A 17,898-nucleotide genomic window follows, 5' to 3' on the forward strand; every position below is an offset into this window, starting at 1 on the left:
CAAATATTATTTTTCCTGTTGGGGATAAAGTGGCGAACAAGATAGATGAGGCCATTGCTCCCACATAATTCACAACCTGGTATATGGAGACACATTTAAACATAAAAGTGGAGAAATAAATCATCGTTTCAGGCAGTGATAAGAAGAACAAAGGGGGAAAAGAGGGTCTGGGAACTCCATCCCGGTCTGATGGTTCTCTGAGTTCTCTTTTTTCTCCCTCTGCCCATGAGGCTGTGGGCTAAGACAAGGATCAGAATGAAGCCAGAGCATTTATCTGCTTTTGGAGCCACTAAGGGTCCACAGTGGTCCCTGGAGCCAGCTTCACTCAGGGCCTCTGCCTGAGTCTTCTCCTCTCCCTGCAGAGGAGACAAGCTGGGGAAAGGACAAGAGGCAATGGAGTCCTCAGAGTTCACAGGAACCCAGCATCTACCTGGGGTAGTTCTCATTTGTNGTCCTCAGAGTTCACAGGAACCCAGCATCTACCTGGGGTAGTTCACATTTGTTTGTCCCTGAGTGCCCTAAGAAGTGATAAAAGTGATGGGACACACACACACACGCACACACACACACACACACACTCACACACACTGCATATGCTTACAAGGAGGTAACGATTTAGGGACTCCTGCTTGCTTTGTGGTTTAGAGTCATGTCTGTTCGTTACCTGACAGGCCCCTCCTCAGAGCATCCGCCTGAGCCCACCCCCACGTGTGAAGGGCACTGACCACTTCCGGAGAGGGCCCAATCCAGGCTTCCTCAGTCACAGTGAGCACCATCTGAAAACGCCAACCAAAACCTTACCAAACATAAAATCACAAAGGAAAAATAGCCTTTTGTAATCAATGTCACGTCACCCTCATTATCAACAGACGCACTTTGAAGGTCCACCGGGATTGGATCTGTGCAAAGCCAGCCACAGGGTAACGAGGACATTTTTCCTGACCTCCAGTTGCTTAGAAAGAAAGTCAGGGAGATAGAACGCGTATGTGAAAGNAGTCAGGGAGATAGAACACGTATGTGAAAGTGATCAGCATGGAAAATCTAAAGTAGAGCAATGCAATTACAGAAGTACAAGAAAGAAAACACAGATGACTATTTTTCAATCTCAGGAAGATGAAGGTCTTTCTAAGCATGGCACCAAGGACAGAAACCCTTACTAATAATATTTATCACGATGATTAGTGTACTAGTGATGACAATAATAAAAATGGTAGACTACCTGTGCTAGCCCCACTCTGGAAGTGAACTGGCCCAGCCCTTCCAGTGATATTCAAGGGACGGACTGCAAGTGAGAGATGAGGGGAGTCAATCGCCTTCACCCTCATTCTGCTTAGGGTTTCTGATGTAACGATGTCAACTGGGCAAGAAACGAGCAGGGAGCATCATGAGTCTACAGCAGTCCAGAAATGCTCAACTATTTGCTTGATTTACGTATTTATTCAAAACCAAGGCCACCTCCTCTGTTCTCAGTTTTGACTCCATGCCACTTCTACCTTGGGGTACCACTCTTGAGGCAACCTTGACCATCCCGGGCAGCCCCCAAGTGCTACCGGTTGCCTTGTCCCAAGTTGGATCAGACAGACACCTCCATGTATGACCTTTTCCTCCTGATATGGGGCATGTTTTGATGGCCCAGATTTTCTTATAGGAAACCTAGACACTTCTTCTTGGAAGACAATGCTGAGATTTTTTCCTTCCTCCAAGAGAGTGCAAACCATGTTGTGTTTCTGTGCTTAGAATGGTCAAAGTACCAGAGGTTTCTTTTCTGCTACAGCTTATAGATAGTATTAAACAGACTTGTTTTCCATTCTCCTTGTACTTTCGGGCTTGGTAATTTGCACAGCTTGTTTCCCCCAAAATGTTTCGTTTTACTTATTTCTAAAATACTATTTGAACTTGAACTTAACAAATACATTTAATTTTCAATTTTCTTTGCCATACTTACTCTCAAATAACAATAAAAATAATTAATACTTATTGATTCATATATGTACTGTGTCGGGAACTTTTCTTTATGTGTATTATCTTATTTAATGTCCATCACAAGGTATGTAACACTGTCATCTCTTCATTACAGGTAAAGGAATCGACACACAGATGTAGTAAAGAATGTGCCCAAGACCGTGCAGGTAATAAGCAGCAGAGACAGGATTCAAACTTAGGCTGTGTGATTTGAAAACCTGAGTTCTTAAACACTGCACTATACAGAAAGGAAACTGCTGATAACTAAAATTATATATATATATATATATATATATATATATAATATCTAACACCTTAGGGGCACCTGGATGGCTCAGTAGGTTAAGCATCTGACTCGGGCTCAGGTCATGATCTAGGCTAGGAGTCCTGGGATCCAGCCTTGCACTGGGCTCTGCACTCAACAGACAGCCTGCTTCTGCCTCTGTCCCGCCTCAACTAGTGCATGCTCTCTCTCTCTCTCTCTCTCTCTCTCTCAAATACATAAATAAATAAATTTTAAAATAAAGAAATAAATATCTAACACCTTACTAAGGCCCAAAACAGTAATAACAACATCATGAATAAAGTCACTAAGAGAGGCCACAAACTGAGAAAAAAAATAAATTAAAAAATATATATATCTATATATATATAAACATATTTCAAATAATGCATTAATGTATAAAGAGCTCCTATCTACAGGAGGTAGAAGAAAATGGTAATGGGAAACTCCCAAAGAATTTATGTAGATGTTCACTGTAGCTGTGTTTATATAGGACCAAAGATTTTTTAAAAATCAGAAACAGGGGCGCCTGAGNTGCTCTCTGGATGCCAGTGTTAAAGATGCTAAAATGTTGATGCAGTTCTCCCCATTCAGGACGGTGATCCCTATTCAATCAGAAAGTGCTCAGAAGCCAAGAACTGGGCCCAGTGCCTTCCCAGGGGATTTAGAGCAACTCTCAGGCAAACTGCAGGACAAACCTGAAGAAAGATGGCCCATCCGCAGCTCACACGCCATGTGGCTCCCAAGGGAGAGAAAACTGGGACGCATGCTTTTCCAACCCAGGGAGCCCAGGCTGAGGATGGAAACGGGCCAGGGAGAGGCAAAAAGAAAAAAAAAAAAAAAAGCTCATTTCTCAAAATTTTTATTGTTAATATTATTGCCAATTTGTCATTATGTACATTTCAGGCCCCCAGTTGGTCCCCTTGCTCATAACAAAAGGTCAGAGACTGTTCTTCCTGCCTCACTAATGCAGAATTCAACAAATGGACACCAGTGAACTGTCAAAACCCTGCAAACCCCAGTGGCTTCTTATTTACATGTGTATCTTTGTTATCCCGGGCACGTTCTCCCAGTCCTCAAACGAACTGTGGTGTCACTGCAGCTGACAACGGCCAGAGCTCCTGGTTGTGGAGGCCGGCCCTTGCCAGGGTTCATCCTTGGACAGCCGGAGGTTCTGGCTGTCCTAATAACGTGTCTGCTGCTTTTCTAGTCCCTCCATCTCCTCACAGTGCCACTTTCTGCAATAAAGGGAAATCATTTTCCCCTCATATTCACTGAGATTGAAATGACTCGCCCATGTACTAAATGCTGTCAAAGGGGCATTTGGGCTGTGCCTCAATTAACACGACGCCAGAGAAACAGTTCCATTTGTGAACGCTTCTCAAGTCAGGCTTCTTTCAAGAAGGCTGCCTCCAGCACAGAACAATTTGGAGTGGGTTGTCCAAGAACGCCTGTCCGGAACGCCGCGGTTCCCTTCCAGAGGCGTGGGGTGTTCTGCCCTCGACTGGTCTCTGCCTGCCCACGGGCCCAGCACAGAAGCAGCGTCTACTGCTCAGCTGCTCAACGATATTTGTAGCACTGAATTAAAAGTCACTTCTGGAATTTCTTTCTTACTTTGATGTGAAGCACACCTGGTGCATGAGACCAGACCAAAAGAAAAACTGAGCTGGTGATCCCAAAGGGTCATCTGCCCTTCGATGGAAGGACAAAAACCAGTACTAATTTCTGCCTCGCTCCCTGTGCTGGGCGAGCAAAGCTGTCCGGACACGTGCCTGCTTGCGTCTTCGCCACACTATTCTCCGTCCTCAGGAGCAGTCCTCAAGAGCGGCCGAGTTCATCCTGGCCGCTGAAGACGGAAACGCTCTGATCTCTTGGTCCTCTCCACGAATCCAGTTATCCTCACCCCCGATTTTCAATTTCCCCGGGACTCACCGAGCCATAGTGGACTGTGTGTGCGCGTGAACATCAGGCCTGGCAGAGCGGACGTGGGCGGGGCTGTGCCCGTGAAACCCACCTGCAACGCTCTGATGGCTTATTTTTCATACCAGATTTTCAGAGTAAGCTCTTTAAGATTCATCTCCCTATTTATGCCATAAACACTTTCATTCCTGAAACCTTTCCCGAGGACGGTTCTATGCAGTGCCCTTTTAGCAGAAGGCCCTGCAGCCTAAGCAGTTTTGGTCACAATATCAAATGCACTGATTAAATTAAAAGGACGCCTGTGAGTTTCTCCTTTGTTTCTTATGAAATGCTCCAATAAATAGGTTAAATTATCTGTATCTGAAGGAGAAGCTAGTGCTGTCTCTCGTTGGCTTCCTTCTCTATTACACTGCTGTAACAGAAACCGACCTTCATCTCATACAGTGTCCCTCGTCCAATTAACAACCTCACGGCACCAAAATTCTTCTAATTAACCAGTACCTATGACTTACCCAAAAAGTCACCCAGTTCATTTACCAGCCCTGTGTACTTGCACACTTTTCTTAGGCCTCCTCTAACTCAATACCAGAGAGCAGAAAAGTTGTTTTCTGAAGCACTGGGTTATTTATTGGTAGTTTTTTCTGGTAACTTCCTGTAGCTTGTCGGAGCTCGGAGCACCGGCCCGAACTTGGCCAATTACTACAGGTGAAGCAGACCAATGCTCCTAAGGGAAATTTGATAAGCTTGGTTTCTCCTTTCTATTGCCTTTTGGTTAGAATTTCCCAGGGCTTAAATCAAGCAACATCTCTTAGGGACTTCAGAGCTGCTCCTTTCTCTGTGAGCACAGAGGAAAGGGCGGGAAATTGGCAGTCTAATCGAATTCAGGCTTCGTGCAATTGACCATCAGTGGGCTTTCACGTTTGGGTCTGGACTGTGTGCTCAGTGTCAGAGGTAGGCCCATAGATAACAGAGGCCAATAAAGCATAAAAGTCTATGTCCTGTAACATTGCTTCTCCTTGTTATCCGGAGGACCCTGGAGAATCCCAGAGAAAGATGCAATTAGTAGGAATGTGCTATTGTATGGGAAGGATAAGAGGAAAGAAGACAAGTTTATTTCTGCACATAAGCAACTTAAGCACAGCTTAATCCAGCGGCCCAGTGGACCATCGGAAACACTTTCACTCCAAAAGCAGGAGCAGCGGAGTCAAGAATTGCAGCTAATTGAGAGGCAGGAAAATGGAAAAGTTTTGTGTGGCTTAGCAAGTATATCTGAATAAACACAGCCTTTCTGCCAAAACATTTCCATTCGTGGCCTCTCAGAAGGTTTTCATTAACATCAGTGTACCGCGCGAAGAAACGCGCTTTGGTTTTCCAGCCAGAGAGTACATCCTTGGGGAGGGGCCCCAGGCGGTACAGAGGAGAGAGGACGTTGAAATGCCTTGTTGCCACTAAGAGCAATAGAACCACGGTAACACCAGCCAGGGCGCGCTGCGGTCTTCTGTTAACGGGCTCAGTCTGCACACGTGTTCCCCCTAATCCTGCCGGCAGCCCCACGAGGTGTGCTCTGCGGCTCGCCCCTTCTTCCAGAGAAGGCAACCAAAGCTGAAACAGGGTGAGGAATTCGCTCAGGTCACAGAACGGCTAAGGGGCAGAGCCAGGATGGACTCGAAGCCACGCGATGAATCACTACCCCTTATTTCCTTGGTTCCATCTTCATTCAGAGGGAGTTTCCAGAAACACATCTCTTTTAGTGAAAAATTCCTCTTCGGGCAGGAGCATTTACTGCAAACCTATTAGCAAAACTATTGGCTAGAAAAGTGGGGAGATGAGCCCTATTCATAAGATTTTTGCTTTTAAGCCACCATGGGACAGTAAGTTGCCCTTGACCTTCTCCCTATATCACTGTGACTATGCATATTTATCCCACAATCCTCTCTTCTGGCATCTTCTCCTACTTCTGTCTCTCAGAAGAATTACTAGTGTGAACTTTACGTATCGTTTTATGTTCAACATTTAAATGGAGAGGAGCATGTTTGGTAGTGACTGTATTTTCTCCCCCAAGAGCAGCCTTTCTTCCTAGATTTCTCTCCACTTTTCTCTGAAGCTCCCTCCCCCCTTCTCCCTTTATTATCTTCTCTGCCACACTCTGTTCCTTGCTCTTTCCCTTATTTCACTCTCCTGAAATCATGACCCTTAGAGACCGTATACACAATGCATTCATTAAGTTGATCTTTATTCTACCCACTCTCCTGTGACCATCCCAGGGTGTCTGTTTCTTTGATTTTGAAATTACATTCCTGACATGAAATTCGCCAGGGTTAAGGTGCCCAGAAACTGTACATGTAAAGCGTTATCCTTTCTTCAAGTACATTTCCTATAATCCGGAATTCTCTCTGAGTGGCTGCGTTCCCTTTTTCTCCATGGTTGTTATTTTTGTTGTTATGTTTGTTTTTCTTCTCATAATTATTATTATAATTCAAATTTGAAAGAGGGGGATGAGGAGGAGGCTTATGAAGAGCCAAGATTCAGTGAATATTGGGGGTTGGGAAGACAGTCTCTCGGGAAGCACTGCATGGCCCTGGCCATCCTCACGCCTCCTGCCCCACACACAACCCAGCTGGCTGACACCCTGCACATGCAGAGCACGAAGGGTGATCCAAGGTGCCAACAAGCTGATTTCATAAATGAACTCCTCCACATTGAGATAGGAATGAATGTCACAAAGGGAGCATGGGGCAGAGAAATAGCCCTCAGTCCTCTGTATTCTGCTTTGCTTTATTGTCTAATGCCAAGTAATAGTGTCTGTGAGGACAGAAATTTATCCAGGTGTAGGACCTCGGAAGCACAATTCCCTTGTTTGTGGGTCCGGGTTTTGAAGTATGTCTGGGCTCATGGCCCTAGATGATTGCCTTGACCAGTTTTAAAATAATAAATTCTGACAAAGAACCAAACATTTTCTCTTCACAGAACCAGACTTCTATGCCTTTTTTTACGGGTACTTCAGGGACAATTAGTGGTTTGTGCCTATAGAATGGGTTCACTATGGCTGTTTTCAGTCTGGAGAGCCCCTCATGATCATTGTGGGTATTTACTGAAGGCCAAGAACACAGGTTGGTCAAAAATTCGTAAAAAAAAAAAAAAAAGTTCTTGTCCAGCTGTGGTTTTAGTCTTTAAAGTTGGTTCTCCAGTGACCCATGCCTCCTGCCATGTATACTCTGTAAATCCCCTCCCCTTGAATCTGGACTGGCCACCGTGACTCACTTTGGGCAGTAGAATGCCGCAGAAGTGATGCCACATGGCCTCAGAGACCAGGTCATAAAAGAACTTGCGGCTTCATCTGGGTCTCTTGGAATTCTCACTCTGAGGAAGGCCAGCGACTAGATGAGAAAGCTGACTACTCAGCTCACCTCAAGCTGCCCAGATGGAGAGGCTCCATGGTGAGACAGACATGCCCAGCCAGTCCTAGCTATCTGGCCCTCCCAATAGAGGTGCCAGACATGTGAGTGAAGATGCCGTCCTGGACATCCAGAGCCTTCGGGTGACTCAGTCCCAGCCTCTGTCTAGTTGTACTTGCATGAGACACTGAGCCCAGTCGATCCAAAGAACCATGAGAGAAAATAATAAATAAGTGTTTCAAACTACTAAGTTTGTCTCCTTATTACACCAAAATAGCTAACTAGACCCAGCTTAGACTCAGAAACTCATTTCCCCAAGGTCTCCTTTCCATCTCCAGAGGATTCACAGCATGTCAGGTTCCACACTGAACAGTAAGAAAGAGCCCTATAGAACTGCTCTATGACAAGGGACAGAAAAGGTCCAAAAGGCACAGTTATAAGATAGTAAGTTGCCTCGCTGGTGTGACCCCTATTTTCCTCAGCCAATGTCTAAACCAGGAGCCTGAGAAAGAATATATATCAAAATATCAAAAAGTAAGTCAAAGAATTTGAGAAAAACAGAGCAATAGAGAGAGAGCTCATGATACCCAAGTTTATCTCAATGCAGGATTTATAATTCTTATTTGCACCCACCCTCGAGATTGCTTGTTGAACACATTATCAGGAATGGAATGAGATGTTCATCTGAAATAGCTGATAACTGTAAGTCATTCACCATGTTGGACCTCCTGCCCTCATAGGAGGTCAAGATGGGAACACTCCAGGTGTCCTTTATAAAGCAGGTTGAATATATCTTCTAATCCCACTTTTAGTAGGGAGTAAAAGGAGATGGGCAGTGAGGAAAGAAATCTAGGAAAACCTGATTAAAGATACTATTTCTAAACAGCATGCTTGTAGTGTGCTCCATACGCAGGACTCCATAAATTCTTGCTCAAATCTAATTGTAAAAAAGAAGATATTTTTCATATAGTAATTATCTCTGTGAATAAATGTGTAAATTGTGAGTTGTCAGATAGTGAGACTTCTGTAAACCAATGTCTTTGTTTGCCTTTGCTCTAGAAAGCAGAGTCTATGTGATGCCTGAAACCCTGATGTCTTTTCCTTCCTTCAGAGAGTTGATTTTATCCTGAAACATCATACCAACTTTAACCTGTAAACTATCTCAAGCATTTTCAAAAGTAGGACAACATCCAACGTTTAATAAATTCATTAGGTTGTAGCTACCAACCCGTCAGCAAAACTGGACCATCTAAAAATGTGGATAGCGTATGTGCCAGGACCAGTTCCAGATGAGCATTTCTGGGCCCCTGACTGTCTACGATGTCCCCGGGATGCCCACTGAATCTGGACCCATGCATCCACAGCAAGGTTGTCCGTTTCCATCCCGTGTGGCCCTAATGGTCAAACAAACCTTTTTCAAACAAAACCTTCATTTAAAGGACAAAGGTATTCCCCACACATATAGCTAACAGAGTTCTTTTTTTAAAAAACGTGGCTACTTCTATGGCGAACTGGTCTATGACGCAGGCCATCACACGTTAGAAACAGTGTTGGTGATCAGACCCCCTGCATCACTTTACTCGCCGAGATCTCCTTTTACCCCCTAGTTTCTGGCATGATCTCCTTTTACCCCCTAGTTTCTGGCAGAGTATGGGAAGAGGAGAGGACGGTGGTGGTGCCGCCGGGGCAGCTTGCTGGGTGCATACGGTCATCCCATCATCGGTGCTCAGCGAAGAGATTCGGCTTGGGTGTCAGGCAGGCCTGGATTTAAATCTTCACCGTGCTGTCAAGTGCAACACCCGGCCTCTTGGGGTCGGCTCCTCTGGAACAGTACAGGTAGTGATACTCACTCATCAAGCACAGACAGAATGGGCATTCAGTGAGGGTTTGTAGAAGAAAGGGCTAAAGTACGGATTAAATCAACTTCGCAAATTAGTCACTGAAATCCGGACAAAGCAAAGCTGTCTATATTAGAAATGGTGCTTTGAGGAACCTCTTAAAATATAAACAGTAGTTGAATGCAGGCAAAAAGAAAGTAGCATATATTAGGTATTCAATAAAATGTTCCTGCTTTACCTTTCCTACCAGAAAGGGCTTACACGTGTGTGTGTGTTCTGTACAAACACAGAACACCCGAGGACTGAGTGGTGGGAGAGAAAGGGAAGCAGCAGGTTCGGGGAAGTTTGCTCTCTATAAAGCCAAAGGTAATACGGCCAACATTTTATAGTTTCAGAGGTGAGAAAAGTCTACTTACAAATGCCCTTGTCTGATTTATATATGGCGCGCACTCTGATGTAACCAACGCTCAGATATTATCACACATCGATGTGACTTTGCTATTCTTATTTAGCTAGAAGAAAATCAGGGCACACTCCAGGGTATAACATCTGCAGCAGAAGCCCATATGTGCTGTTTATTTTTATGAATCAAGCACTCTGTTTATAGTTACTTGCTCTTAATTTGAGCCCTGAACTAGAATTCTTTCTTTTGAAGATACCTAGTTAATTATAAGAGCACATAAACTAGAGACTGAAACACATTCCAGGNAAGCACTGCATGGCCCTGGCCATCCTCACGCCTCCTGCCCCACACACAACCCAGCTGGCTGACACCCTGCACATGCAGAGCACGAAGGGTGATCCAAGGTGCCAACAAGCTGATTTCATAAATGAACTCCTCCACATTGAGATAGGAATGAATGTCACAAAGGGAGCATGGGGCAGAGAAATAGCCCTCAGTCCTCTGTATTCTGCTTTGCTTTATTGTCTAATGCCAAGTAATAGTGTCTGTGAGGACAGAAATTTATCCAGGTGTAGGACCTCGGAAGCACAATTCCCTTGTTTATGGGTCCGGGCTTTGAAGTATGTCTGGGCTCATGGCCCTAGATGATTGCCTTGACCAGTTTTAAAATAATAAATTCTAACAAAGAACCAAACATTTTCTCTTCACAGAACCAGACTTCTATGCCTTTTTTTACGGGTACTTCAGGGACAATTAGTGGTTTGTGCCTATAGAATGGGTTCACTATGGCTCTTTTCAGTCTGGAGAGCCCCTCACGATCATTGTGGGTATTTACTGAAGGNGTGGGTCCGGGTTTTGAAGTATGTCTGGGCTCATGGCCCTAGATGATTGCCTTGACCAGTTTTAAAATAATAAATTCTGACAAAGAACCAAACATTTTCTCTTCACAGAACCAGACTTCTATGCCTTTTTTTACGGGTACTTCAGGGACAATTAGTGGTTTGTGCCTATAGAATGGGTTCACTATGGCTCTTTTCAGTCTGGAGAGCCCCTCACGATCATTGTGGGTATTTACTGAAGGCCAAGAACACTGGTTGGTCAGAAATTCTTTAAAAAAAAAAAAAAAGTTCTTGTCCAGCTGTGGTTTTAGTCTTTAAAGTTGGTTCTCCAGTGACCCATGCCTCCTGCCATGTATACTCTGTAAATCCCCTCCCCTTGAATCTGGACTGGCCACCGTGACTCACTTTGGGCAGTAGAATGCCGCAGAAGTGATGCCACATGGCCTCAGAGACCAGGTCATAAAAGAACTTGCGGCTTCATCTGGGTCTCTTGGAATTCTCACTCTGAGGAAGGCCAGCGACTAGATGAGAAAGCTGACTACTCAGCTCACCTCAAGCTGCCCAGATGGAGAGGCTCCATGGTGAGACAGACATGCCCAGCCAGTCCTAGCTATCTGGCCCTCCCAATAGAGGTGCCAGACATGTGAGTGAAGATGCCATCCTGGACATCCAGAGCCTTCGGGTGACTCAGTCCCAGCCTCTGTCTAGTTGTACTTGCATGAGACACTGAGCCCAGTCGATCCAAAGAACCATGAGAGAAAATAATAAATAAGTGTTTCAAACTACTAAGTTTGTCTCTTTATTACACCAAAATAGCTAACTAGTCCCAGCTTAGACTCAGAAACTCATTTCCCCAAGGTCTCCTTTCCATCTCCAGAGGATTCACAGCATGTCAGGTTCCACACTGAACAGTAAGAAAGAGCCCTATAGAACTGCTCTATGACAAGGGACAGAAAAGGTCCAAAAGGCACAGTTATAAGATAGTAAGTTGCCTCGCTGGTGTGACCCCTATTTTCCTCAGCCAATGTCTAAACCAGGAGCCTGAGAAAGAATATATATCAAAATATCAAAAAGTAAGTCAAAGAATTTGAGAAAAACAGAGCAATAGAGAGAGAGCTCATGATACCCAAGTTTATCTCAATGCAGGATTTATAATTCTTATTTGCACCCACCCTCAAGATTGCTTGTNGAGATTGCTTGTTGAACACATTATCAGGAATGGAATGAGATGTTCATCTGAAATAGCTGATAACTGTAAGTCATTCACCATGTTGGACCTCCTGCCCTCATAGGAGGTCAAGATGGGAACACTCCAGGTGTCCTTTATAAAGCAGGTTGAATGTATCTTCTAATCCCACTTTTAGTAGGGAGTAAAAGGAGATGGGCAGTGAGGAAAGAAATCTAGGAAAACCTGATTAAAGATACTATTTCTAAACAGCATGCTTGTAGTGTGCTCCATACGCAGGACTCCATAAATTCTTGCTCAAATCTAATTGTAAAAAAGAAGATATTTTTCATATAGTAATTATCTCTGTGAATAAATGTGTAAATTGTGAGTTGTCAGATAGTGAGACTTCTGTAAACCAGTGTCTTTGTTTGCCTTTGCTCTAGAAAGCAGAGTCTATGTGATGCCTGAAACCCTGATGTCTTTTCCTTCCTTCAGAGAGTTGATTTTATCCTGAAACATCATACCAACTTTAACCTGTAAACTATCTCAAGCATTTTCAAAAGTAGGACAACATCCAACGTTTAATAAATTCATTAGGTTGTAGCTACCAACCCGTCAGCAAAACTGGACCATCTAAAAATGTGGATAGCGTATGTGCCAGGACCAGTTCCAGATGAGCATTTCTGGGCCCCTGACTGTCTACGATGTCCCCGGGATGCCCACTGAATCTGGACCCATCCATCCACAGCAATGTTGTCCGTTTCCATCCCGTGTGGCCCTAATGGTCAAACAAACCTTTTTCGAACAAAACCTTCATTTAAAGGACAAAGGTATTCCCCACATATATAGCTAACAGAGTTCTTTTTTTAAAAAAGGTGACTACTTCTATGGCGAACTGGTCTATGACACAGGCCATCAAACGTTAGAAACAGTGTCGGTGATCAGACCCCCTGCATCATTTTACTCGCCGAGATCTCCTTTTACCCCCTAGTTTCTGGCATGATCTCCTTTTACCCCCTAGTTTCTGGCAGAGTATGGGAAGAGGAGAGGACGGTGGTGGTGCCGCCGGGGCAGCTTGCTGGGTGCATACGGTCATCCCATCATCGGTGCTCAGCGAAGAGATTCGGCTTGGGTGTCAGGCAGGCCTGGATTTAAATCTTCACCGTGCTGTCAAGTGCAACACCCGGCCTCTTGGGGTCGGCTCCTCTGGAACAGTACAGGTAGTGATACTCACTCATCAAGCACAGACAGAATGGGCATTCAGTGAGGGTTTGTAGAAGAAAGGGCTAAAGTACGGATTAAATCAACTTCGCAAATTAGTCACTGAAATCCGGACAAAGCAAAGCTGTCTATATTAGAAATGGTGCTTTGAGGAACCTCTTAAAATATAAACAGTAGTTGAATGCAGGCAAAAAGAAAGTAGCATATATTAGGTATTCAATAAAATGTTCCTGCTTTACCTTTCCTACCAGAAAGGGCTTACACGTGTGTGTGTGTTCTGTACAAACACAGAACACCCGAGGACTGAGTGGTGGGAGAGAAAGGGAAGCAGCAGGTTCGGGGAAGTTTGCTCTCTATAAAGCCAAAGGTAATACGGCCAACATTTTATAGTTTCAGAGGTGAGAAAAGTCTACTTACAAATGCCCTTGTCTGATTTATATATGGCGCGCACTCTGATGTAACCAACGCTCAGATATTATCACACATCGATGTGACTTTGCTATTCTTATTTAGCTAGAAGAAAATCAGGGCACACTCCAGGGTATAACATCTGCAGCAGAAGCCCATATGTGCTGTTTATTTTTATGAATCAAGCACTCTGTTTATAGTTACTTGCTCTTAATTTGAGCCCTGAACTAGAATTCTTTCTTTTGAAGATACCTAGTTAATTATAAGAGCACATAAACTAGAGACTGAAACACATTCCAGGAATATTGTGTATGTTTGTAATTCGTGTCTAAAACCACTCATGTATATTTTTGTAATCTATAGGAAAAAACGGCAAAGGTATCTATACCTGAAAAACAGTAAACATTGGGTTCGAATTTGGTATTCTTCTTAAACTATTCGCGAATTGTGACTACACTTGGAATTCCAAAAAAGAAGAAAACAAACAAACAAGAAATAATACATCTTTTTAACATAGATTCATAGCAGTTGGGCAGAGGTTAAAATTATCACAATAATAAGCTAATGATCTGATGATTTTAAAAAAAAGATATATGATATTTTGATGATGGAGTGTCATCCACCAGTGCCTCTTACCTTTTGGTTCAGCTGGTTTTCTGCTTGTTAATGCCCATAATGTATTAATTCTACTTTTTCTAATTTAGCACCATTCTTGAAGCCATTCCACCCCCTCAGTTGCATGCCCTTTAACTAATGACATCAGCGAGACCCCGGTTTCCGTTATGCTCATTTTGTCCAAGGAGAAAAACTGGGTTCCCCCATCATACAGTCCCTCTAAATTGTGTTCTAAATGTGCTTTCCAATAGCTGCTCCACAGCTCTGGTAGATGTCTGAACTTGCCAGACATATATCCCAATTTATTTTAGGTATGAAAATTTAGTCCTGATTATAAGGACTGAGAAAGAGTGAATATCTAAACTTGTCACCACCACTAAAAAATTAAATTCTAAACCAAAACCCAGAGTAAAAAAAATAAGTTTTGAAATATTCACTTTCTTTTCCTGTACTTGTTTAAATTCTTAAATATTTTTACAGCATAAAAATGTCTTAAAAGCAGTCGATAGTGTTTACCTTATGCCACAAAGCCTTGATTTCTCCAAAATAATTTCTCAAGAGTTTGCAGTATAAAAATTTGTTCTGTATCTCTCCTAATCTCCAACACTGGAATCAGATGATGCACTTTGGTCAGATATTTCTTACTGAATCATCTTGATAAAAACTAATAGCTTTAAAAAAAAAAATCTTGATGTATTTTCCACTTGTTATGCAACACGATTTCTTCACAGATTATTTTTTATTTGAAGATCAAATGAGATCAGCTATGTAAGGGACTACTTCAAATTACAAAATGGTCCATGTACATATTTTTTTATCATCAATATCATCAGCAAATTCATATCACTGCAGATCTTGGAATATAAGATTGGAAGAAAGAAAGAAAAGTGGAAAAAAATTATTTTCTACATGACAGTAGATATCAGAGCAGAAACCCCTTGGAACTAAAGGTGGACAGAGAGAGTTTCTTCAGGTGTTTGGGTTGGCACAGTCTGGACGGCTGCCAGGTCCCCCCAGCTACAACATGGGGCCATAGCCTTGACACCACATGGCCACCCACCCCACCTGCCTCTCTCCAGTCTGGGACTCTGCCATCTGCTGCTTCACACAGAAGGAACAGGCTTTCCAACAAGTCAGGAAATAAACTAAAGTGATAAAGAGCACAGAAGGGTTTTTTTTTTTTTTTTTCAATTTGGGAAAGTCTCTGTTGGAAAGGCGATGAGAAGCTAAAATGTAGTATTAAAAGAAACTAGGAACAGTGGACCATCAATAGTTCAGGAAATAAGGGTGCTGATGCAAAGTCTGAGTTAAACTGTATTCCATTCCTCAAAGAAGTTTATTCTTATTTTCTGGGATTATTTCCCATAAAAACGTTTTGGCATATATGCTTAATACTGCAGAAGACACCTACTTCGGGGGACACCATTATGCTCGTCTTCTACTGGAGGACACATAATTGGTTCTATTTCAGATTTTGCCTATTTCTCACAGACTATCAGAACTAAATTTAAAATGTGAGGTTCTGTTATAATTCAGATGACGAGGTAGGCTGGAGCCCCAGCAGCCAGAAACTGGTATCATCTCCACTTACCAAATCCACTTCCTCAAAATCTCCTCAGTCCCACTTGGAGTTGACTTCTTCCCTCACCATTCTACTGCTTGAGGTCACCTGGGACCTCCTAACATCCAAAAGGTGCTCCACTTTCCTTTGACAGCGCTACTGACCACACTAGACCTCTCGAGACTCTCACTGAGCTTCCGACATGACGCCATCCTTCCCCTTCTTTCCTCTTTCCTCTGTTAATTCCTGTCCTCTTTCTGTTCCCGTAGATGGTGATATTCGTCAAGTTTCCTCTCTTGAGCTTCAGATCTTCCTTCATTCCTTCCTCCTCAGAAAACCCATCAAGTCACAGGAATCCCAGGATGTGGGGGTACCTGAGGTTTCAACCTCAACTCTCCCCCTTTTTTTTTTCACTACACTCCTTGGTACAGTGCTTCCCTTCAAATGCCTCAAACACCTCTTGTGTGCTAATAAACCCCATACTCTTCTCTCCAATCTGTCACGAAAGCCTGCCTATTATACCTCTTCAATCTTTCGGACTATCCCTTTGTCCCCATTCCCGCTGACACTGTCTTAAAACGGGCCCTCTTCATTTCTCCTTCATAACTGAAGTGGTAATATAAGGAGTGCCCCTGACGTCAGCCTTTCGTCCTTCTAATCAAGTCGTCACCCTGCTACCGGAGCAGTCTTCCTATTTCTTTCATTTTTAAAATAAGAATTGCATATATTTGTGGCATACAATATGATTCTTTGATTTACAAATATAGTGAAATGGTGATTACAGTCAGACTAATGAACAGATCTTCTCCTCCCATGAGAGCACCTGGGATCTACTGTCCTAGCATATTTCCAGTATTCAATACAGTATTATTGACTATGGTCATCCTTCTGTACATTAAATCTCTGGATTTATTTATCCTACATACCTGCAACTTTGTGCCCAGTATCTCCCCACTTTCCCCACCTCTCCACCTTGGTAACCATTGGTCTATTCTGCCTCGATGTATTTGACTTTTTGTTAGATTCCACATATAAGTAAAATCACGCAGGTTTTTCCTTTCTGCATCTGGCTCATGCCACTTAACATAATGTCTTCCAGGTGCATAAATTGTTAATCTTAGCATGTTGTTTTCCAGCTTAAATTAGTCAGAAAAACCCATAACCCACAGGATGGAGTCCGGTGTTCTATGAAGCAGCTCAAAGTCACCAAGAGCCCTGCAAGGCCCCCCATAGCTTTACCTCTGCCTACCTCTCCCAGTTTATCTTTTTCCTCTCCCTCACGTGTATCCATTTCTCCAACCAGACCCCAAATAATCCATGCTCCCTTTGCCTCTATATTTTTTCACGTGCTACTTCCTTGGTCTTTCATACCCTTTATCTCCTTCTCTTTCTGATTAACCTTTACTTGTTCTAAGACACAGCTCAGGTGACACCACCTCCAGGAGGCTCTCCCAGCCTCCCCTACTCTGAGCTGAGTGTCACTTCACTGTGCTGACAGTCTACCATGGACATGAGTCTCTGAGCCCCTAGCAAACTGCAGTACATCATCTCCCTACCTGCTCTTCAAGGACAGAGACCACACTTCTGTGTCTTTACATCCCGATTCCAAGCTCAGCATCTGGCAAACTGCTGATGCCTATCACTTGGTAAATAAGCGAATGAATTGAACTATAATCTCATCAGATGACCCCCCAAATCTAGATCCTGAGCCCTGAACTCCCCTTACAGTCCTGTATTTTCAACCAAAAGCTGTACATATCTACTTTGGTATCCCACTGTCACCTCAAAATTCAAACACCTAAAAATAAATTTGTCATTTTCACTCTGAAACAAGTTCCCTCTTCTGTCATGCCTGCTTCTATTCCTGGTACGAGCCTTCTATCAATCAAGCCTCCTCAAAGCCTTCAAGTCATCCTGGGCAGCCTCCTGCCCCTACCTCACATAGCACGCTGGTTTCCGGATGCCGACCACTCTCCTTATCCACACTTTCCCCTTCTTGCTCAACCCCTCCGCCTCCACCCAAGCCTTTCACATCCAATTGTGAAAACTTCTTGCTAATTTTCCCAGGCTCTTCCATGTCCTGTACATATAACACCCAACCACCAGGTCCTCACTAATCATGGCTTTCATTTCATCAGGACTTTTGCAAAGTCAGTCATTAGATCCCTACACTGTAAGGAACAGAGTAAAAACTCCTAAATTTGGGTTTTGCTCCATCTATAGCGCCCACACTCCTTAGAACAGATGAGCTCCTTGGGACAGAAACACAGGTTCCGGTGTCTACC

The sequence above is a fragment of the Ailuropoda melanoleuca genome, chromosome 10 (assembly GCF_002007445.2).
Source record: "Ailuropoda melanoleuca isolate Jingjing chromosome 10, ASM200744v2, whole genome shotgun sequence".
Classification (NCBI taxonomy): Eukaryota; Metazoa; Chordata; class Mammalia; order Carnivora; family Ursidae; genus Ailuropoda; species Ailuropoda melanoleuca.